The sequence below is a fragment of the Oryctolagus cuniculus genome, chromosome 11, assembly GCF_051225735.1.
Source record: "Oryctolagus cuniculus isolate XC-2025 breed Fujian yellow rabbit chromosome 11, ASM5122573v1, whole genome shotgun sequence".
Classification (NCBI taxonomy): Eukaryota; Metazoa; Chordata; class Mammalia; order Lagomorpha; family Leporidae; genus Oryctolagus; species Oryctolagus cuniculus.
In genome coordinates, this window is record NC_142877.1 from 18,374,843 (window position 1) to 18,398,883 (window position 24,041).

Genomic DNA, 24,041 nt, shown 5'->3' on the forward strand with positions numbered 1-24,041 from the left:
TCCACTGTACTCCTGGGACACAGCAGAGAGCTGGATTGGAAGAGGAGCAATCGGGACAGAATCCAGCATCCCAACTGGGACTAGAACCCCGGGTGCCGGCGCCGCAGGAGGAGGATTGGCCAAGTGAGCCGCGGCACCGGCCAGCTGTGTATTCTTACTTTGATCATCTCTGAGTGTTTCTCAGGCTAGTTCAAAGCATTGATCATGCTTCATTGTATTGATTATGCTTCATTCTTTAAGTTGGCTGTTAAGCTCATGATGGTTTAGCATGCTATAGCTTTTAAGATGTTTAAAATGGTACTTAGTACAGTAGAAGCTTTTTGAATGAAAAATATGAAACTGGACCCCTGTCACTCACCATGTATGAAAATAAACTCAAAGCAGATCCAAGACCTAAATGTTAGACCTGAAACTTTGAAGTTATTGAAGAAAACATAGGGAGGACACTTCAGGATATTAGAATGGGCAAGAATTTTCAACCTGAGACCCTAAATGCACAGAAAATAAAGGCAAAGGTAGACAAGTGGGATTTTATTAAACTAAAGAGCTTTTGCACAGCAAAGGAAATGATCAACCTACAGAATGAGAGAAAATGTTTGCAAGGCATTCATCTGACAAAGGGTTAATATCCCGGATATGAAAGGAACTCAGACAACTCAAAGCAAAATAAATGCTCCAATTAAAAGATGGTCAGTAGCTATAGACATATTTCTCAAAGGAAAACACAAATGACCAACGTGAAAAACTGATCAATGTCACTAATCATGAGGGAAATGCAAATCAAACCACCATGAGATATTTCACTCCAGTAAGGTTGGCTGTTATCAATATCAAAAGACCAAGATAGCATGCGCTGGTGAGGATGTGGAATAAAAGGAACCTTGGCACACTCTTGGTGAGAATGTTAATTAGTAGCCATTGTGGAAGCAGCGTGGGGTTTCCTCAATAAGCTAAAGGCAGAACTACCGTATGTCCTAGAAATCCTACTCCTGGGTGTGTATCCATGAGAGATGAAATCCACTGGCAAAGAGACATTTGAACTCCTGTGTTTATTGCAGCATTACTAACACTAGCCAAGAAATGGAAACAACCCCAGCGTCCATTGACCAATGAATGGATAAAACAAATGTGGAACATATGGACAATGGAATATTACTCAGCTGTAAAAAGGCTGAAATTTTGTCATTTGCAACTACTTGGATAGAACTGGAGGTCATTATGTTAAGTGAAAGACAGATATCAAATGATCTCATTCATATGTGGAGTCTAAAAAATAGCTGATTTTATAGAGGTTAAAAATGTAATATAATTGGCCAGCGCTGCGGCTCACTAGGCTAATCCTCCGCCTTGTGGCGCCGGCACACCGGGTTCTAGTCCCAGTCAGGGCGCCAGATTCTGTCCCGGTTGCCCCTCTTCCAGGCCAGCTCTCTGCTGTGGCCAGGGAGTACAGTGGAGGATGGCCCAAGTGCTTGGGCCCTGCACCCCATGGGAGACCAGGATAAGTACCTGACTCCTGCCTTCAGATCAGTGCGGTGCACCGGCTGCAGAGCGCCGGCCACGGCGGCCATTGGAGGGTGAACCAACGGCAAAGGAAGACCTTTCTCTGTCTCTCTCTCTCTCTCACTGTCCACTCTGCCTGTCAAAAAAAAAAAAATGTAATGGTGTTTACAATAGGTTGAGGAAGGACGTGAGAGGGAGGAGTGGAGAAAGTTTGATTTCTGGGTATCAGGTAATAGGAGTAAGAAGTGCTGGAGTTCTGTGTGTGAGTATAGATAATGTACTGTGTACTTATATCTAAAAATAAAACTTAGAGGGCAGGATTTTGGATGCCTTGATTATAAAGAAATGTGAAATAATGGAAAAGATAAATATATTTACCCAGATTAGGCATTACACGGTGCTGACATGTAATGAAACATCACATAGTACCCCGTAAGTATGTACAATTTTAATGTCTATTAAATTTTAAAACATCCACATAGTGATATTAAAAAAATTGACATAATATTCTATAAGCTTAAAATCTAAAAATTACCTCTAATTTTTTTTGTTATGGTTTTAGCCCTTACATTTAGGTATTTATTTTAATTTTTGTATGCGGCATGAGGCAGGTCCACCTTCATTTTTTTGTCTGAGACTGTGAGTTGTCCCAGCACCATTGGTTGGATGGGTCTTTCCCAGCTGGATGGTTTTCCTACCCTTGTCAGACTCAGTTGACCCCATTTGCCTTTGTTTCTGGACTCTCAATTCAGCTCCTTCAATCTGTACATTAAATTATTCTGGTGACAGTACCACACTGCCTTGATGGCTTACTTTATAGTAAGTTTTGAATTTGGGACTCAGGAAGACTCCACCTTTGTTTTTGTCCAGATTGAATTGGCTATACTAAGGCATTTGCAATTATGTATAAATTTCAGGATCAGTTTGTCCATTTCTGTGAAGAAGCCAGCTGGTGTTCTGATAGGGACTGAATCTACAAACTAATCTGAGAAACACTGTTGTTGTAGTGACAATAATTCTTCAATCCATGAACATGGAATGTTTTTGGATTTTATGGGTTTTCTTTCTTTCAACAATGTTTTATAGTGTTAGAGCACAAGTTTTTTCAGTTGTAAAATTATTCCTATTTTACTGTTTTTGATGCTGCTACGAATTCTTAATTTTATTTTTGGATTGTTCTTTGCACGTGTATAGAGATACAACTGATTTCTATTGCTCTTGCATCCTGCGGTCTTGCTGAACTCACTTATTAGGTATATTTTTTAAAAAGTGAATTCATTCATATTTTCTGCACTTAAGACTACATGATATATGAAAACAGAGATAGTTTTATCGCTTCCTTCCCAATCTAGATGTGTATACCCCCTTTCCTTTCTAATTGCCTTTGTTAGAACCTCCAGGACAGTGTTGAATAGCAGTGGCGAGCATAGACATCCTTGTCACACTCCCAATCTTGGGGGGAAACATCCATGGCTGCACTGTTGTGCATCATGCTAGCTGGGAGTTTTTCACAGAGACCTTTATCAGGTCGAGAGTTTTTATCCAGTTAGATTTTGTCAATGTGGTTTTTGCACCTATTGAGCTGAGTTTTTCTCTTGTGTTGTATTGTCTTTTTATTTTTCTTGTATGGGTTCATTAGTTGCTTTTGAGATGGTACCAATACCTCTTTGCTGAATGTGTTCTGTGGGAATGGGTTATGTTTATAAATGACACCAAGTCCACATGTGGTCTGGGGGATGCAGTCTGTGGTGTGGCTGTTTTTGGAGGGGGAGCACTCCATCCTGATCTCGACCTGGTCTTCCCCAGCGGTTCTCAGTGCCGACACAGTGCCTTGCACCAGTCAAGTCCAAACTTACACCTCCAGCCAGGTAGACATGTTTCAGGTTAATTAGGGGCCGCAGTCAATTTAGTTCATGGGCTGTAATTACAAGCACCTAAGACCTGCAATTTCTTTTTTAATTAAAATAAACAATGTGGAGGGGCTGACATCACACCAGGGCAACTGGTGTGCGAGGAGTAGGTAATTACACCAAAGCAGAACCTCTTGCTGTGAGGCAGTCTGTTGGGATGCACAGTAGAACACTGGGCCTGGGCATTCGGTTGAATGCTAATTACCCACTGCCAACCACAGCTGAAACCAGATGGGTTGGTTGGTCTTAGTGATGACTTTAGAACATGCTCTCTTCAAGTTGGAACTGAGCTGAGCTGTGACCTCTGGGGTGTGTGTGTGTGTGTGCATGTGCGTTTTTGCATATATGATGTCCCTCTAAATGTATTTAACTAAAACGTGCCCACACATACATGAAATGAGTCGAAAAATTCTTATTTTAACTACTAGTTTCAAGGTTCTTTTTGGAGGGTAGTTACTCTTGCTTAGAAAAATAATAGTTCACTTGGAGAGGGCAAGACCTCTCTCAACCGCCCAGCCTTAGAAATGACAGGAATTTGGGCATGGGGTAGAGCAGAGAGAAAGGAAGTGGCACCAGGGAATAGAGACAACCAGAGACCATGGCAGGAGGATAAAGGCCAAGAAGAACGAAGCCAGCAAGAGAGGCCTGGTGGCCGGAGGGGCCCAAGGATGCACAAGCGCCAGGTGTTAGCACTGACAGTGGGTTGTGTTCTGCGATGTCCACTCCCTCTGGCACAGCACAACTTCAGGAAAGACATCGATGCACACAGATGCTCTGAGTGAATTTCTTTAGACGGAGTGAAGATCAAGGAAGATGGATTTAAGTAGAGGTGTTAAAGATCATCATCAGGCAGGAAGGGGGTACTGGGAACAGGGAACCACAAGAGACCAAAACTTCTAAATGTCTGGGACTCTTCAGGGAGTGGACTTGCCATGGGATGTACAAGAAAATCCACATTTGCTTTAGAAAATAAATCTCACTGTGGCATGGTGCCATGTGAAACTTCCAAGGGCTCCCCTCTCCGCCTGGGTAAAGTACAGGCTTATCTAGAAGAAGTTGGAGGCTGAAAATGGCCCCCAGAGGTATCTGGTCCTAATCCCTGAAACCTGTAAGCGTTACATTTTTTTTTTCCCCTTTTGGAAAAAGAGTTTTTGCAGATGTGATTAAGTGAAGGATTTGGAGATGAGTGGATTATCTTGGATTATCTGGGTGGGCTCTAAATACCATCACATGTCTCCTTATAAGAGGGAGGCAGAGGGGGACCTGACCACACACAGAGAATGAAGCAACAGAACCACGGAGGCAGAGGCAGGAGGGATGTGGGGGAAGAAGGGGGAGCTGGCATCCTCCAGTGGCTGGGAGAGGTGAGGAACAGAGGGAGTGTGGCCCTGTGACACTTTGACATCAGCCCGGTGAAACTGATTTGGGGCTTTTGGCCATGAGAAATACAACAGAATACACTTCTGCTGTTTTCAGCCCTCAAGTCTGGGTGAGAAATGCACAGGCGGCTTCACCAAACTTTTGGGACTCAGTGGCCGCCCTCCTCTCCAGCCCTACCGCCTGCTGGTCAGCAAACCCTCATCTGCCATCCACACACCTGCAGGTGCGGAGCTCCCCACCTGGAACGCCAGCCCGAGAGAGGGGCCTGCTAGGCCAGCTTACTGATAAGCTGAGCATGCAGGCAGAACGACACTCCTCAGAGCGTTGCTAAGCTGGCCTCCGAGTCGGTCTCCTCTCTAGCGTGATCTTGGGCTGAGACAGTGCCTTCTTACCCGGTCTCTCCCACCAAGAGGGAGGCTGGTCTCCCCGTCATGACCTGGCCTGGTGCCTCAAGAGTGCTGCCTTCTTGGGCACAGGGAGTAAAGGCAGGTGTTGGTGTAGGATGGAACTGGATCAGGATCTTGTCTTGGTTGTCTTATGTGCTGTGTACCCTGGTGTAAGTCACTTAAGCTTTAGGAATCTCAGTCTCCCCGTTTGTGAAATGAAGCCTGTGAAAGTGGCCCGGGAGGGTTGTCGATGTCTTTAACACGTGCTTATGGAGCACCCATTATCCAGGGCCAAGCCAAGGCCCTGCCTTGTGTAGGGTCTTGAGAGAGTAGGATATGGCTCTGAGCAGAAGCCCTCCCTCCTGTCCCCACCCTGTCTGAAGCTGTGTTTTCTCAAGAGGCCATCTCTGGTCCCCAGCAAATCTCTGAGGTGGGTGTTTGGGGTCAGTGGGCAGGGGGCGGGGCGGAACATGCATTCGGGCTTGGAAGCAGCCTTGAGCTCTGCTCTGGTGACACAGACTGACAGCCGCGGAAGACAAGGGCTTCAGGCTTGGCAGGCAGGTGGAGGCAGTGAACGCGCTGGGTAGCTCTCCTGCTCCCCTGGGCACACTCAAGGGCTCTCGAGACGAGGCAGACGTGAGTTCCACTAGGCACGTGCATGTGCAAGAGCCTGTGCACACACATGCACGAAGCTGCCCAGGGAGCTCCCCCTTCGCAGACACCCGGCAGGCAGCGTTCGTATGCGTTGCATGTCCACAGCGTTCTGTTTGCTATTGCAAAGCTACCTTTTGTCATTGGGACACTGAGGCTCAGAGACTTGAAGTTCCTTCATCAAAATCACACCTTGTTCATACAATAGAAGGAAGTTTCAAGGCCAAGGTTCCCAAACGTCTCCACCAGTTAGGCAACTCTTGCTCTCTCTCTCCACACGGCATCATAGTGGGATAGTTAAGAGCATGTGCCCCAGTCCAATTCTGTGCCTGCCACCTTTTATTTGTGTGACATTTACTGCATCACTTTGTCTTTCTGAACCTCAGTTTGCTCGTCTGTAAAATGGAGATAATAACATGACGTCCTTCATAGAGTTACAGTGAATGTTAATGGAGATGATGAATGTAAGGTCCATATACATAGTAAGGGTTTGATAAACATTTGATACGTATTCCCCTTTGTAGCAAGCACCCCTGTAGGCACTGGGAATTCCCACCAAGCCAAGTACCTTCTGCAGAGATGATTACTGAAATCTTGTTTCAAATATGACATAAAAGGCAAGGCAGTAAACTACCCAGCAGGAAGAGAGACTGAGAAAAGCCTAGGACAGAGGACCACAGTGGTGCTGAAGTTTCCTCCCGAGTCTGCTGTTCACTTGCTCTTTTCTGCCCACCCTGCTATCTTGTACATCAGTGCCTGTCTTGGGTCTGGGCAGGCCTGGAGAGATGAACTCCACAGCACCCAGGGCAGCTTCCTCGCTAGCACTGGGGACAGCACGGCCAGAGCTGGATCACCTCACCCCCAGAGATCTGCACAAGCTGCTACAAGTCACAGAGGGCAGGAGACGGCAGCTCCCAGACGCTTCTGCGGTTTGTCTGGGAAGAATGTCTCTCTTGCTGGGCAGGGCTGTCTGTTCCCTGGGGCCGCCCTGGGGTCGGCAGACCCGGGAGCTGCCGGGCTGGGCAGCCCGTCCTGTGTTCTGTCCTGCACACTCACTGCCAGATCCGAGCGCTAGCAGAGTTAACACTGCACATGGTGGCTGAGCTCCCTTCTCTTGGTGGAAGGGAAGTCTGTGATGCCCCCTTGGTGATTAAGTGAGATAATGCATGGAGCACATTGGTTTTGGCCTACGGTGAGTACCCTGCATGTGTGGCCAGCAGTGGTTGTTGTCATGGTTGCTAGTGTTGTTGCCAGCATTGTGACTGTCATCCTCATCAGATCCTGAAAGTAGACCGGCCTGGGCTTAGAAATCGTCACAGCTGGGTGACATCGGGCAAGCAGCAGCTCTGGGCTTTGGTGACACATGGAGCTCACTGGCTGCTCTCCTCGGAGCTTCCTCCCTGCCGCCCGGTTCAGAACCTCAGCCTCTCTTGAGCTAGTCTCAGGGTCACTTGTCTCTGTGGGAAGTTGTGCACGTGACCTCACGTCTTTGAACCTCAGTGTCTTCGGCACATGAATGGGGCAAAGCTAATGGTTCACTTGGAGCCGCTGAGAGGAGAAAAAAGACGACAAACAGGAGTTGCCCGCTCCGCACCGGGCCGTCGGTGGGTGCGAGCAGCTGGGTCACCACCATGCACCATCCGCCACCCACAGCACGGGAGGCTGGGAATGTGAGGGCTTTGGCGCATGCACGGTGCAGGCAGAGCAGAAAGGCATCTGTTCACCAGGCTCCACTCTCTCGAGAGGTGCTGGTTTCTCTCCGGCTCTTACGTTAGCGACTCTTCCAAAGCCATCTTTCAAGCACTGTCATTGTTTTTTCTTTCAGAATTCCAATTTTTTGTGATTTCCTCATCGCACCAGGAAGTTTCTTCCCTTGCTAAGCTCACTTCCTTTTCTACCTTGGTCACCCCCAAATCTTCATCTGCTGCCCTGGCTGGCTCTTGATTTCTGAATCTGCATATCCAGCTTTCAACTGAAAACTTGTACTTGGATGTGCCGGAATTCAGCACTCCTAAACATGAATCATTATCTTCTCAAACCCACTCCATCTTCTGTCTTCATGTCTCAGCGATAGCACCACCATCCACGCAGATGTCATGTCTGAAATCTGTGTTTCCTTCCGCACCCCTTCCTGTCTTATACTACATACACTCTCTCTCCTCCTCCTTGCCTCCCTTCTTTCTTTCCTTCTCCCCTGCAGCCGTTCACCAAGCATTTCAAGTATTTACCCAGTGTCTGCTGTGTGTCCCTGTCTACTTGGTGGTGCACTTGGTCATTGCATCCTCTTAATAATACTGCTACATGGCTAAAAATTGTAGCAGCCCAGCTTTTTGGTTGCAAATGACAGAACACATATCTGGAAATTCAGCAAGGTTTATTGGGTAACCCCAGAACTGATGGATGAGATAGAGAAATTGACTCGAGGCCAAGCTTCTGAGAACAACCCAAACCGTACTGCAGAGCTGGCTCAGTGGTCAAACCGTGATTGCTGTTGCTGAATGGTCACTGAGCACAGACACCAGAGACCTGACTTTATTGCAAACCATTGCTGCTATCAGTACTGATGCTGCTTCTGGGTTGGCAGTTTGACACGGTACCTGGACCACCCTAAACCTGGGAGCCAAACTGCAACTGAGCCCCAAACAGAGCCAGTTCCTCCCATGGTCCACGTGCCACCTGGAGTGTCTAACCGATCATGCCTTGGTGGCATAGTGGCTTAGGCATCTGGAAATCATTTGAGTTTTGACTTCTACTTTGGAGATTGGGACTCATTGTAACATACATTCACCAAATTGCACAAGGCTGTTGAGAAGGTGATGGACAACTGCATATAAAATTGACTAATTTCTCCCGTCGGACCCCATCTCATACTCTTCCTCAGGACTGCTGATGTCTCAGGCCCATCTCATCATCTCATCCTGGTCTGAGCTGGGCCCAGTTCCCACTCTGCTGCTAGACCGTTATCTACAGCATAGCTCTGACATGGCTGTCTGGGGTTCTTCCGTGGTGCCATATTGTCCTAACACTTGAGCTAGCCAGTGAAGTCCTTCAAAATCCGCATAGGTCTTAAGCTTCATCCTCTGCCACCACACTTGCTGCCTCTCTCTTCCTGACGTTCTTCCAGAAGACATGAAGAGAGGAAAGTCAAGACAGCCCACGGATGATGCCTTCTCAGTGAGCCTCAGAGGACAACATGGGGACTTCTCCCTTGTACCCGTGGCTACTTGGAGTCCAGATAGAGGCTGGGAAGACGCTGTTGATGGAGGGCATGTCAGGGCACTCCTGTGGTGACTGGGGGCCGATTCAAGTGACAGCCTTTAAATATTTCCTGCAGTGGCCCAGAAGCTTCATCACCAGGGCCCCCTGTTTTTGGGTCCGGCAATTCTGTGTACAACTCTTGAAATGGCAATGCATTGAAAAAAGCCTCTCTTGTCTGAGACTTTGGAGAAAGGAGTGTTTCTGGGTCTCTCACCCTTTGGTTTCCTTCTCTCTCACTTGCCCCTCTAACTGGGATGCAACTGTGCCTGACAAAACCAGCAAAGTAGTGAGCCAGGAGAGAACTGGTGGGGAGAGGGACTGGGGGGAAAGCTCGTCACCCAGTGAGCATGGGCCACCAATCTTAAGTACACTGGATGAATAATTGTTTCAGGACCAAAGTCATGATTACAGGGTGTGAGCTCACCTTCTATGACTGCAGAGTCACAGAAGCAGGTAAATTTCCAAAGAGAACCCTTCCTGGTATTAAAAAGGGGAGAAGCAACGATGTACAAGCTTCCTATTCTGCCCAAAGTGACCTGTCTTAGAGTGACTGGGGTGTGGACAGCCACACCGGCCAAGCCAGGCTGTCTGGGCTGTTCCACCCACTCAGCCCTGCCCAATCTGTGATCCGTAGTGACCAGCACAGGAAGTGCATTGAAAACCTCAGCCCCACTCTGGGTGGAGTTTCGAGTTGTCTCTGTTACCTCTGGCTCCATGCCTAGTGTGTGTATTCGTGAGATGCTCACACTCTCCATGCTTTAGTCTGAGTGTGCACCTTTTCCTTCAACACGGCTGCTGCCTCAGTTTCCCTGCCCAGCTGTCTGGTGAAATCTGTCTCATCCAGCTGGTGCCCGACACTCTCCCCACATGCCGATGACTTGATACTCCCAGGAATGGATTTTAAACACCACCTCTGCAAACAACAACACAAGAACACATCAGTAGCAACCATTTATTGAATGAAAACTACTTCAGTGTGCACAGAGGCCTTCTGTGTGTTGGAGGCAGGATACACACTGGTGAAGGCAACACACGTTAATCCTGGATCACCTATCAGTGGTAGAACTTTGGCCACATTCTTCAAGAGCCTCTGTTTTCTCCTCTGTGAAATGGGGATCATGTTAGTGTGTGCACATCAGAGGGAAGTTGAGAAGATTAAACAAAATGATACACATGAAGAGTTCAGCACTGCTCTTGGGAAATAACAATGATAAAACCTACAGTTTCATTATTTGCTTGTTTTTAAAAAATTATTAATAATTAAGGCATAATTATATAGCATGATATTCTCATTTTAAATGACCAATTAATGCATCCATTCACCCATCAATTACCACCATAATCATATATGAAATTTTCTTATCACCCAAAATGTCTTCATGACTCTTCTGTCATTCTTGCCCCTCGCCCCAGGCTGCCACTGATCTGCTTTCCAACATTTTAGATTAAAGTGGTCCCTTCTAGAGCTTATAACTAACACCATGCAGTCTTGACTGTTTTGTGTTCTGGTTCATTCTGTTCAGCAAGGTGGGTGTGGTGTATGTCAGTGTTCCTTTTTATTGCTGAATATGATGCCATTGTATGGGTTAGACCACAACTCATGTTATCTGTTCCCTGGGTGGTGGGAATTGGAGTTCTTTCCAGTTCTTGGTTACTATGAATAAAGTTGGTGTAAACATTTATGCACAAGTTGTTGTCTGCACATCTGTCTTCATTGTTCCTGGTATATATATCAAGAAGTGAGATTGTGGGGTTGTATGATGTGCTTTTAACTTTCTAAGAGACTGCCAGACTGTTTTCCAAAGCATTGCACTCTTTCACACTCCCAACAGTGTGCAAAAATTCCAGTTGCTTCACCTCCTTGTCAACACTTGGTGTTGTCAGTCTTTTTAATTTTAGCCATTCTAATTGGTGTGCCATGTTATCTTATTTTACTTTTAACTTGCATTTCCTGATGACTATTGGTTTTTTTTTTCATGTGCATATTAGCTATTTGAATATCTTTTCTTTAGAAGTGCTTTACCCATTTCAAAAAATCTGGGCTATTTCATTATTATTGAGCTGAAAGAGTCTTTAAATATTCTGGATATGTCTTTTGCTGCAGACCAAGTATTATGAACTTTTTTTCCAGTATGCAGCTTTTTTGTTATATTAATGATGGTAAAAAGAAAGATATTCATAATTTGGATGAAGCCCAATTTATCATTTAAAAAAATGAGTCTTTTTTTAGATTCTGTGTAAGAAATGTTTGCCTATTCCAGATCCCAGAGTTAAAAAGATCTTGTTTCTTAGAGAACTATGATGAATTAACTTTTTTAAAAAATATTTATTTTTTTGTTTATTTGAAAGGCGGAGTTACAAAGAGAGGAAGAGAGACAGAGACAGAGAGCAAAAGATTGAGATCTTCCATCTGCTCATTCATACCCCAAATGGCCGCAATAGCCAGGGCTGTGCCAGGCTGGAGTCAGGAGCCTGGAGCTTCTTCCTGGTCTCTCACACAAGTGCAGGTGCCCAACCACTTGGGTCATCTTCTGTTGCTTTCCCACATGCATTAGCAGGGAGCTAGATTGGAAGTGGAGCAGCTGGGTCTTGAACCAGCTCCCACATGAGATGCCCACATTGCAAGTGGCTACTTAACCTGATACGTCACAATGCCAACCCCATAGTTTTAGCTTTAAAGTGAGGTCTGTGCTCAATACTTCAATTAATTTTTACATGTGGTGGAGGCAAAGGCCAAGATTCTTCTTGTTTATATATATTAATTTTTTCATATGCATGTCCAATTATTCCAGCACCATTTGTGAAAAAGGCTATCCTTGTCCTATTGAATTACCTTGCCATATTGTCTAAGAACACCTGACCTTCGATGTAGGGGCTTATTTCTAGACTCTCTATTGTGTTCTGTTGGGCTGTTCTTATGCCAGTACCACACTGTCCGGATTCTGATAACTTTATTGTAAGTCTTGTAATCAGCTACTGTAAGTTTTCAAAATGTTCTCCTTTTGCAAAAATTGTTTTAGCATTTCTAGATCTTTTGCATTTTCGTGTATATTTTAGAATCTGTTTTTCAATTTCTTAATGAAACTGCTGGTGTTTTGATTGGGATTCCAATAAAAGCATAGGTCAGTTAAGAAGTAAATTTATAGTTTAACAATGTTGACTCCTCCAATCTATGAATACAGTGTATCTTCCCATTTATTTAAATCTTTATTTACTTTCAACAATGCTTTGTAATTTGGATTGCATAGTTCTTGGTATTTTGTTAAGTTTATCTCAAAGTATATTTTTAAAATTATTTACTTATTTGAAGGGCAGAATTAGAGGTAGAGATAGAGAGTGAGAGATTTTTATTTGTTGATTCACACCCCAGATGGCTACCAGGGCCAGGGCTGGGCCAGGCTGAAGCCAGGAGCCAGGAGCTTCATATTAGTCACTTACATGGATGGCAGGGGCCTAAAGACTTGGGACATCTTCCATTGGTTTCCCAGGTACATTAGTGGGGAGCTGAATTCGAAGTGGAGTAACCAAAACTCGAACTGGTGCCCGTATAGGATCTGGCATTGCAGATGGTAGCTTAACCTGATGTGCCTCAATACCAGCCCCTATCTCTTAGTATTTTATATTTTTAAAATGTATCCGTAGGTATTTTATAGATGATATTTAAATTTCAGTTTCAAATGGTCTTTTTAGAAATGTAATCAATTTTTGTATTTTGATCTTGTTGGTAATGACCTTGCTAAGTTGACTTAGTTTTACTGTCATTTTTGGGAATTCCGTAAGCTCTTCTCTAGATCTTCATCTGGGACACCTACTTCAGAGGGCTGCTGTGAAGACCAAGTAAGATAATACAAGTAAGGGAACGTATGCAGCATCTTGGCACATCCTAAATGCTTGTAACAGAACGAATAGTACCATCTTTAACATAGGCAGAGCAAATTTATCTATGTTGCTAGCAGTGAGGATTGGGGTTACTTTTGGAAGGCAGTCTTAACCAGAAAGGTGTGTGTATGTATGTGTGTGTGTGTGGTTGTGGTGTGTGTGTATGTGTGTGGGGCGTGTGTGTGTGGTTGTGTGGGGTGTGTGTGTGGTTGTGTGGGGTGTGTGTGTGGTTGTGTGGGGTATATGTGTGTGTGGGGTGTGTATGTGTGTGTGGTTGTGTGTGTGTATGTGTGTGGGGTGTGTGTAGTTGTCGGGTGTGTGTGGTTGTCGTGTGTGTGTGTGTGTGGTTGTGTGGGGTATGTGTGTGGGGTGTGTGTATGTGTGGGGCATGTGTGTGTGGTTGTGTGGGGTGTGTGTGTGGTTGTGTGGGGTATGTGTGTGTGGGGTGTGTATGTGTGTGGGGTGTGTGTAGTTGTCGGGTGTGTGTGGTTGTGTGTGTGTGTGGTTGTGTGGGGTATGTGTGTGGGGTGTGTGTATGTGTGTGGTTGTGTGGTGTGTGTGTGGTTGTGTGGTATGTGGTTGTGTGTGTGTGGTTGTGTGGGGTATGTGTGTGTTGTGTGTGTGGTGGAGGCGGGTGTGTGTGTGGGGTATGTGTGTGGTGTGTGTGTGGTGGAGGCGGGTGTGTGTGTGTGGAGTGTGTGTGTGTGGTGGAGGCGGGTGTGTGTGTGGGGTGTGTGTGTGTGTGTGTGGTGTGTGTGGTGTACATGTGTGTGTGTGTGGGGTGTGTGTGTGGTGTGTGTGTGGTGGAGGCGGGTGTGTGTGTGTGTGGAGTGTGTGTGTGTGATGGAGGCGGGTGTGTGTGTGTGGTGTGTGTGTGGTGTACATGTGTGTGGTGTGTGTGTGTGGTGTGTGTGGTGTACGTGTGTGGTGTGTGTGGTGTGTGTGTGGTGGAGGCAGGTGTGTGTGTGGGGGGTGTGTGTGGGGTATGTGTGTGTGTGGTGTGTGTGGTTGTGTGGGGTATGTGTGTGTGTGTGGTGTGTGTGGTAGAGGCAGGTGTGTGTGTGGGGTGTGTGTGTGTGGTGTGTGTGTGGGATGTGTGTGTGTGGTTGTGTGTGTGTGGTTGTGTGTGGTGTGTGTGTTGTGTGTGTGGTGGAGGCAGGTGTGTGTGTGGGGGGGGTATGTGTGTGGTGTGTGTGTGGTGGAGGCGGGTGTGTGTGTATGGGGTGTGTGGTTGTGTGGTGTGTGTGTGTGGTTGTGTGTAGTATGTGTGTGGTTATGTGTGGTGTGTGTGTGTGTGGTTGTGGGGTGTGTGTGTGGTTGTGGCGGGTATGTGTGTGGGGCATGTGTGTGTGGTTGTGTGGGGTGTGGGGGGTATGTGTGTGGGGTGTGTGTATGTGTGTGGTTGTGTGGTGTTTGTGTGTGGTTGTGTGGTGTGTGTGGTTGTGGTTGTGTGGGGTGTGTGTGTGTGGTGTGTGTGTGGTGGAGGCGGGTGTGTGTGTGTGTGGGGTATGTGTGTGGTGTGTGTTTGGTGGAGGTGGGTGTGTGTGTGTGGGGTGTGTGTGTGTGGTGTGTGTGTGGTGGAGGCGGGTGTGTGTGTGTGGGGTGTGTGTGTGGTTGTGTGTGTATGTGTGTGGGGTGTGTGTGGTGTGTGTGTGGTGGAGGCGGGTGTGTGTGTGTGTGGGCTATGTGTGTGGTGTGTGTGGTGGAGGCGGGTGTGTGTGGTTGTGTGTGGTTGTGTGTCTATGTGTGTGTGTGTGGTGTGTGTGTGGTAGAGGTGGGTGTGTGTGTGTGGGGGGGGTATGTGTGTGGTGTGTGTGCTGGAGGTGGGTATATGTGTGTGTGGGGTGTGTGTGTGTGGTTGTGTGTGTGTGTGTGTGGGGTGTGTGTGTGGGGTGTGTGTGTGTGTGTGTGTGGTGGAGGCGGCAGTGGTGGTGGGGAATCCCCAGGATGCTGGGGTGTATTTTGTTTCTTGAATTGGATGCTGCTATACAGATGTGCCCAGCTGGTAAAAAACCAACGAGCTATGCACTTATGATATATGTGCTTTTTTTTTTGTATATTCATTACACTTCAATAAAAAGCAAAAATTGAGGCCAATGTTTATGGTTTTTAAGCATTTGTCATGTAACTGGCTCTGGTAAACTCGCTTTACATGGGTGATTTCATGGAGCCCCTTGAGCTGGGTGCTGCAGTCACCTCCGTTTCACAGATCACGTCTGAGTTCCAAGAGATGGAGTCACTGTCCAAGGACAGTGAGTAGCGAGGGTCGGTGCCCTATGCCTTGTGCACTGTGGCCTTGTGCTGGAATTCCACTGGAAAGCATTCACAATCCTTGCTTGCAAAGCCCAGGGGCCTGCTGGTGGCTTAGCCTTCCCTGGGCAGTGCAGTCCAGTTCTGCACTGGGCGGGCTGGTTTGGGAGTGGACAGGGCGGTGGGAGAGGGGACGGAGGGGGCCTGGGAAGACCCCGCCAGGCCAGCTGGCTGCTCTCATTGCCATCATTCCTCACTGCCGCCCCGGCCTCTCAGCATCAGCCCACTTGCCACACAAACACTGTGTAATTGCCTGGTCTGGCCGGGTGAACAGGGCAGGGGCTGGGGACGTTTATTTTTCATTAAAAGTTTGGAATGAGGTTGTGGGAGGTGGTGCTCAGCAGGGGGAGCTGCCTCAGAAAATGTGCTGACCTGTCCAATCTTGTCAACCCCAAACGTGTTTCCAGTACCTTCTACCACCTCTCTGAGGTTTGCTTTCTTACCAGAAACTATTAATATTGCCAACCTTACCAGGGCTCTTGGAGATGAGAGTGAGAGGAAGCAGGGGACCAGGACTTAAATTCCCTGTTATTTATCCAGTGTATTTTGAGCAAACTTCTTATTCCTCCCTGGGCCTCAGTTTGCTGGTCTGAAAAATGGATTTTCCTTGTCTTTTTCAGGTTCCCTGAAACGAGGCCATCCTGCTCTCATTTCTAGATCTTAGCATGTGTAGTTATCCAGTGTGCATTCTGCCAGGGACACTCTTCCGTCTTCCACTTCCCTCCACATTATCTAATGGGATGTCTCAGCATGGACATCAGTCCTCCAGGAAAGCTGTTGCCCTGTTGGTCTGGCCTCTTCCCTGTGTCTCTGGAGCTCCTCTAACTCCCCACTACAATACTGAGTGTGCTGTATTGCAGGTTTGACTGCTTGTTAGTGTCTTCTTTCCTTCTTAGGCAATCAACTCCCAGAAAATAGGAGCTCTCATTTATTATTACTATTATTTTTAAATATCTAATTAATTTATTTGAAAGCCAGAAGTGTGAGGATGAGGGGGAAGATGGAGATGGAGGGAGAGACAGAGAGACAGAGAGACAAGGAGAGAGAGAGAGAGCGAGCGAGCGAGCTCCTCCATCTTCTTGTTTACTCACCAGATGGCCACAATGGTGAGAGATGAGCCAGGCTGGAGCCAGGCTGAAACCAGGAGCCAGGAGCTTCTTCTGGGCCTCCCACATGGGTGGCAGGGGCCCAAATACCATCTTCCACTGCTTTCCTCAGGCCATTGACAGGGAGCTGGATTGGAAGTGGAGCAGCCAGTTCATGAAGCAGTGCCCAGATAGGATGCCAGTGTCACAGCTTTTACTTGCTATGCCACAATGCCGGACCCCGCTCATTTGTTGTTATACTCCTAGTATCAAGTGCATGTAGGTGCTCAACAAATAGTTGTTAAATGAATGTCCCATGTGGACATCCAAATCCTGTTTTCATGTGTCAGGTAGAAGACACTCAACTTGGGTATCTTGAAGTAGTAACTGGAGATACTCCACAACTTACGACCTTATGTAGTCAACAAAAGTGTTTGTGGAGAATACTGAGCTCATGTTCTAGAATGATAAACCTCTATTGGTAACTCATAGATAATTGTGTAGAAAAATTACCCATGCTAGAGTGTGAGTTTTTTGCATAAGCTTCCATTTCACCCTCAGTAAGTACCTGGTGAAAACTCAAGGCTAGGAACGGGCAAGAGAATGGGCTGTGTTCTTTTTCTCCCTGGGGACACTTGTTCTGACTTCAGTGTGAAGATGCCTTGTTCTTCTCACCTATGCTTGGATTTACAGCACTATTTGCAGAAAATTCCCAGGTTCTGCTTAAGTTTGTGCCCCAATTTTATTTTATGGGCCATCAGTGATAGTCCTAAGTAAGGAGCTTTACTTCCTCTAATGTGTTCTGGAAAGTGGTTGTCCTGGCTGTTTAGTTAATGGACTTCCTCCTATACCTACCATCTGTGACCTAGCCTTCTAAACTCCCTGCATGAAGGGGATGGGTCTTAGCCTGGTAGGAAGAGTTTGGTTTGAGCTGAAGATGGATTGCTTCACTGGGTGGAAGCATAACCCCTACAGAACTTCACTGTCACAGTCAAGTGTGCCTCTCCTGCACTCTAGCCAGGAGGCTCATCTCGCATTACTCACAGCCACTCTCCCTCTTCCTCCCCCTCCTCCCTGTGACAAGCGGTCTGATCAGTGCACGGGCATTCATCCACCACATGTATGAATTCTGCAGTACCTGCTGGGGACAGCAAGGTGAGACACCACCTGTGGTTCATGAGGAATTCAAAATCTAGGCACAAAATATTTAAGCAAATAAGAATAGACAGGTATTGTTTTAAATCAGTATCAGAGAGAATGACATTCCAGGAAGTATTGCAAAGACAATGGAGCATGAAAATATCTGGTGTGTTCAGGGAACTAGAAGATACCCGAGGTGACAGAACCATGGGGGAGCCTTGGAGAAGCAGGGGCTGGAAGGGCTGAAGGGTCAGGCTGTGGCGGGGGTCTTGTCCACCCTGCAAAGCTGTGTGCAGATGACAGTGTCCTGGGTGCACCACAGCAGACAGTGGTGTGGTCCAGAGGTTGCCTTAGCAAGATTCTTCCTGTAGCTGTCACAGGGAAGGTCTGAGACAAGGTCTGAGACTCGAGGCAGAGATGTCAGGGAAGAAGCTACGAAGCTGCCCGCCTCAAAGCAGCTGTTTTCATGGGGGGGAAGAATCCTCAAACAAGCGAGTTTCAAGAAAAAGCTTCTTTGTAAGACACGTTTGGATTCTCCCCCTGGGTTCCCTTATCATGATCATTAAATGACCCCAAACCTCCCTTCCAGGACACTGATAAATCCTGGTGGCCTCAGGGAGGAGGGGATATGTGGCGATCACAGTCCACAGATCCCTGTGACGGGTGATGACTTCTATCTCTTCTCTACTTCCCATGCTATTCTAGGACTTCCAGATGAGCTGAAGGCACTGTGGACTGAACGAGGCACCCGGTTGAATTAGCAGAGAAGCTTTGGGAATGTTCTGCCCAGTAAGATATTTTAACCACGTTCAGAAAATACAGTCACACTAATATGGCCAGCTGGTTTCATTGAATAGAGTTTCTCCTTGAATAAGGTCCTTCCAATCACTTGGCCTGTTTCTCCATTTGAAAATAGGGAAGACAAAAGGAAAGCTAAAGGCTTTGTACTCGTTTACCTATTTTTTTTAAACAATTATATATGAATTTACTTTTTTTTTTTGACAGGCAGAGTGGACAGTGAGAGAGAGAGACAGAGAGAAAGGTCTTCCTTTGCCATTGGTTCACCCTCCAATGGCCGCCGCGGCTGGCGCTCTACGGCTGGCGCACCGCGCTGATCCGATGGCAGGAGCCAGGTGCTTCTCCTGGTCTCCCATGGGGTGCAGGGCCCAAGCACTTGGGCCATCCTCCACTGCACTTCCCTGGCCACAGCAGAGAGCTGGCCTGGAAGAGGGGCAACCGGGACAGAATCCGGTGCCCCGACCGGAACTGGAACCCTGTGTGTCAGCACCGCAAGGTGGAGGATTAGCCTAGTGAGCCGCAGCGCCAGCTCTTGTTTACCTATTTAGGTCTAAGTTCCAGGCTCCTGGAATCACCCTCTTCTGGGCTAGCAGCTGTGACTGATTTTCCCCCAGGACCAATCCCTTGGCAATATTCTATGACAACTTATGCTATATTCCTCAGGTCAGCCTTCTATAAACCCAGTGCTGGGTTCATTTTCGCTGACTCAAGAGGGCACCCATGTTAGGCTCAAGAGAAGTTTCATACAGGGGCTTTGTAAATGCAGTCCTGATGCAGGTTGCATTTGTTGTCATCATTGGAAAAGAAAAGAAGGAATAGGGTGTGTGTGGATAGTTGATTATGAAAACTTGGCCGAGGATCTGGGTGTGGTTTCCAGTACTTGGAAGATACATGCTCGTCCCTCGGTCTTCTGACTTTTAACTGCCACAAAAAATTAATTTCATAGTTTCCAGATTTTCTAGAATTCTCTTCTTTTTCCAGAATTCTCTCTACAGGCTCTATGATCCTTTCCAACTCAAACTTCACGTGAGTTTTGCATGCGCTCTCTGTCTTGGGGGATCTTCTCTTCTGTGTCTTGCTGCTCTTTCCCTCAGCAAGTCCCAGCCTGAATTGATACTCTTTCCTGCCAAACTTGCTCCTCCTCCGTTCCCTGTTTCAGGAATGACATCATTACTCATTCAGTCACCATGGGTAGAACCTGGGAATCATCCTGGTCTCCTCCCTGACCCTCACTCTTATGTCCATTAATCACAACACCCTGTTTGTCTCGGAAACATGTCTATAATCTACCCTGTTCTCCCCAGCCCAACAACTCCTTATCCGAATTAGTTCCATCTTTTTTCATATCCTGCTGGATCATTAAAATAATCTTCTTCTATTTGGTTTCTCAATTACCAGTCTTCCCTCTGCTGGTTTGACTGTCCTTGTGCTGCTACAATGGTTTTCCTAAAATTCTAATCCATTCATGTCATCCTTCCACTTGAGGTAGTATATGAGGTCCTCATGGCTTATAGTTTGGAGTCTCTACCTTGCCTTGCAAAGCCAATAAGCTCTGGCTTTGCTCTTGGGCTCAGCCTCCTGTCCTACCCTTCCACACATATATGTGATTTCAGTCACAGAGACCATATGGTGCTTGCTCCATGCCTTTCTGTGTATTGTTCCTGCTGCTTAGTTTTCCCATCTTCCAGCATTTTTCTCCTTGGGTCTGCTGACCTATGACCCCTGGTGACTTACCAAACTCCATCTCTTACCACTGTTGCTTTGCCTTTACGCAGCCCTCACTGCTGACACCCAGGGTGGTCACTTTACCTCCCAGACAGACTCCTCACCACATGTCAGGATGTCCTCCAATGTCCTCTAGAGGTGGCCATGATTTTCTGTTCTGCATGCTTTTGAGATGGCTAATGGGCCTTTTGCACTGATGTGCACAGATGGTTGTGTGATGTGCTCTCTGGTGTTGGTCTTCAGCTAGGTGGAAGAGGGGCAGGCATTCATAAATGGGGCCACCCTTCTTTCACCATAGGCCCCTCACCTATCCTTTCTACCAATGCCTATGAGTGGAACACAGTAATGTGGTTAACAGTGAAAAGATCACTTTCTAGAAAGGCAGTGATAACAGATGAAAAGTTCTAGGCATGACTGGTTGAAAGAATTTTCTATGTGTAGGTTATAAACGTCTGGGTGGCAAGTTTGGCAGAGATGAAAAATCAATTATTCACATTTCCCTGCATATCCTGAGTAAGACGTGCATTCATAGTCTTCATCAACGAGCATGTTAACAACCTTTGAGTCACTGGGAGCTGGTATTCATAGGTGACATGACAGAGGATGCAGATTCATGAGTAATGAGGCCACTAGCACTACAAATACTATAGGAAGCCGCATAGGCACAGAGATCTATGTTCTTTCCAAACAAGCAGGGTCTGAAATGCTGTGGCATTGTGAGCAAACAGTTACTGCATTTGTATCTCATGGGAGATATAGAACTAGCCAGAAACAGTGTATTTGAAAATAAAATACACAAAGTGTAGTGGTTAGGATTCTCCAGAGAAATATAACTATTAAGCATTCTCTCTTTCTTTCTCTCCCTCTCCCTCCCTCTCTCTTTCCTCTCCCTCTCTCTCTCTGGGTGTATGTAAACATATCCAAATGTATATACATAGGGATTTTCAGAAAGTTCATAAAAATGTATTATGAGAAAATATGCATGAATTTCAAGTTTTTTTCACTAAAACTTTTAAAAAAGTTTTAAACAATGTTTTTAAGATTTATTTTATTTATATGAAAGGAAGACTTACAGAAAGAGAGGGAGATACAAAGAGAGAAAGAGATCTCCCATCTGCTGTTTCACTCCCCAAATGGCGACAACTGCTAGGGCTGAGTCAGATTGAAGGTAGGAGCCTGGAACTCCAGCCTGGTCTCCTACATGGGTAACAGGGGCTAAGCACTTGGGTGATAATCTGCTGCTTTCCGAGGTGCATTAACAGGGAGCTGGATCATAAGTGGAGCAGCCAGGACTTGAAACCATGCTCAAAGGGGATGCTAGCATTGCAGGTAGTAGCTTAACCCATTGTGCCACATTGCTGGCCCCAATAAGCCTATCTTTTAATTCCATTTTCCATGAACTTTATAAAGTATCTCCATGTTATGAGGAATTGGTTCACATGATTATGGAAGCTAAGAGGTACCTTGATCTGCTGTCTGCAAGATGGAGACCAAGAAAACCAGGTATATAATCCCAGTCTGAGTCCAAAGGCTTGAGAACCAGGGAGCTGTTGGTATAAATCCCAGTCCAAGGGCAGGAGAAGTCCCATGCCCCATGTCAACCAAGAAGGCAGAAAGAAAAAGGGCTGAGTTCCTCTTGCCTTCACCTTTTTTTTTTTTTTTAAAATCATACCCTCAAAAGGACTGGACAATGCCCACTCGTGTTGGGAATGGCCATCTGCTTTCCTGAATCCACCTATTCAAATGTTAAACTGTCTAGAAACACTCTGACATACCATGAAGTAGTGTTTAATCAGATGTCAGGACACCTCATGACACACTGAAACCAACACTGGAAAGCTCCTGGACGTAAGTAAGAAGAGACAGCGCCTGGACATTATGAAGAAGGTTCATGTGCATCGATTGGAAAATAAACAAGTACGCTATTAACCTCTTCCCCACCCATTATCCTAGGTCTTCATTGGTAAGTCTCTATCTCATGTGGGCCAATGAATTTTGTATTATGTTTTAAAATTAAATTGATTATTTGATAAAGCCACATCAACACAATTTAATTATGGCTCCACACACCCTAAGGGTATCTCTACTCTGGAAGGCAACTTACATATATTTTGAAAAGGCCCCTGGGTTTTCAAAGAGAATATTATATTTGCTTCATAATCTACATTTTATGTTGGGCCACCACAAAGAACTAAATCTAAATTTGGTGGGTATGTGCTCATCTGTTTTAAAGTATGTGAGATCTCGAGTTCAGAGAGAAACAGGCAATGTTCTATATTCACTGCAGGGAAACTGCCCAAGGGATCCAATAAAAGTATGCCTACAAGGGCCTGCCTACTTGGATTTACAGTTCTATGACAGTAACTAGATACCATTACCCCAATTTTAGAGGCAAATCTCATGCAGATACTGAGAAATGTCTCTGTGAACTTGATCCCAAAATGCATGTTCCTTTCATTGTATAATCTTGATATTGGTGAATTAGAAAGCAATGTGGCTCTTTTGCATCCTATCTGATGGGCATGGATTTTAAAGTAGAAATATTAAGAAATCTGGAGAAATGACCCATGTGAGAACTGTGTCAGAAAGGCTAAACTCAAGATGAGAGAAGGTTTTTGGAAAAAAACCACCAAAAATACAAATGGGGATTTTTATTGTGCTGCTTGGTGATAGATGATGGGGAAAGATGGGAATTCCACGGCGTTAGGACAAGGGTACAGTGTTGACAGTTACTGGAGAGAGTGCCAAGTTGCTCAATTCATCAAGGTGAGAGGACTTTATTCTGGAAAGATTGCAACTTCAGATAGGAGATAGGAGAGAGCAGGAGGCACACCTCATTGCTCTTAATGAATTCAAGTCCCAATCTCACATGAATTATAGTCCATAGTCTTGAAAGGACTTGCACAAGTGTTTGTGGGATCCTCCAGTCTTATTTGAGAAACTGACAGGGGTGGGACACCAAAGAACTGGGGATGGGCACATCTTATCTTGATTTTCAAACCTGGGTTCTAGAAATCGTGGGCTCAAGGCCAGTTTTCTTTTTTTTCTTTTTTTAAGATTTATTTGTTCATTTACTTGAAATTCCGAGTTACACAGAGAGAAGGAGAGGCAGAGAGAGAGGGACAGAGGGAGGGAGAGAGAGAGAGAGGGAGGATTTCCATTTGCTGGTTGACTCTGCAATTGGCCGCAATGGCCCGAGCTGTGCCGATCCGAAACCAGGAGCCAGAAGCTTCTTCCAGGTCTTCCATGCAGGTGCAGGAGCCCAAGGACTTAGGGCCATCTTCTACTGCTTTCCCAGGCCAAAGCAGAGAGCTGGATGGGAAATAAAGTAGCTGGGACACAAACTGGTGCCCAATACAGGATGCTGGCCCTACAGGTGGTGGCTTTTACCAGTTGCACCACAGTGCCGGCCTGAAGGCCAGTTTTTGTCAGTTAGCTAGAAATGATCCTTTGAATGGTATTGGCATTATGTGCACTTAGGAGGGAAGAAATTAGTTTTGAGCCATAGTATGTTCACTAAGAATGAATAATTCCAAAATATTCTTATTTCTCTTTTAAAACATAATCTTTGGCTGGCGCCGTGGCTCACTAGGCTAATCCTCTGCCTTGCGGCACTGGCACACCGGGTTCTAGTCCCGGTTGGGGTGCTGGATTCTGTCCCGGTTGCCCCTCTTCCAGGCCAGCTCTCTGCTGTGGCCAGGGAAGTGCAGTGGAGGATGGCCCAAGTGCTTGGGCCCTGCACCCCATGGGAGACCAGAAGTACCTGGCTCCTGGCTTCAGATCAGTGCAGTGCACTGGCTGCAGCATGCTGGCCGCGGCAGCCATTGGAGGGTGAACCAATGGCAAAGGAAGACCTTTCTCTCTGTCTCTCTCTCTCTCACTGTCTGCTCTGCCTGTCAAAACAAAACAAAACAAAACAAAACATAATCTTCCCAGACTAGTGTTGAGGATGTTTGTTATTTTTTTTATTTCCTCATAATTTGAACTAATTTGAGGGAATTTTCAGCTTTATGGATCTT

At 46.2% G+C, this 24,041-nt stretch overlaps 1 long non-coding RNA gene across 5 annotated transcripts in view; it reads left to right on the top strand.

Annotated features, from left to right (window-relative positions):
* Nucleotides 1-24,041, top strand: part of LOC108176599 (uncharacterized) — a 218,218-nt gene that overhangs the window by 61,294 nt on the left and 132,883 nt on the right. Inside the window, exon 2 of one of the 5 annotated variants that reach the window (XR_016215839.1) lies at nucleotides 18,205-18,327. The exons of the other annotated variants lie outside the window; for them this stretch is intronic. This is a non-coding gene — a long non-coding RNA (uncharacterized LOC108176599). Of the gene's footprint in view, nucleotides 1-18,204; nucleotides 18,328-24,041 lie in introns of those variants that run through there. 5 annotated transcript variants of the gene reach the window in all.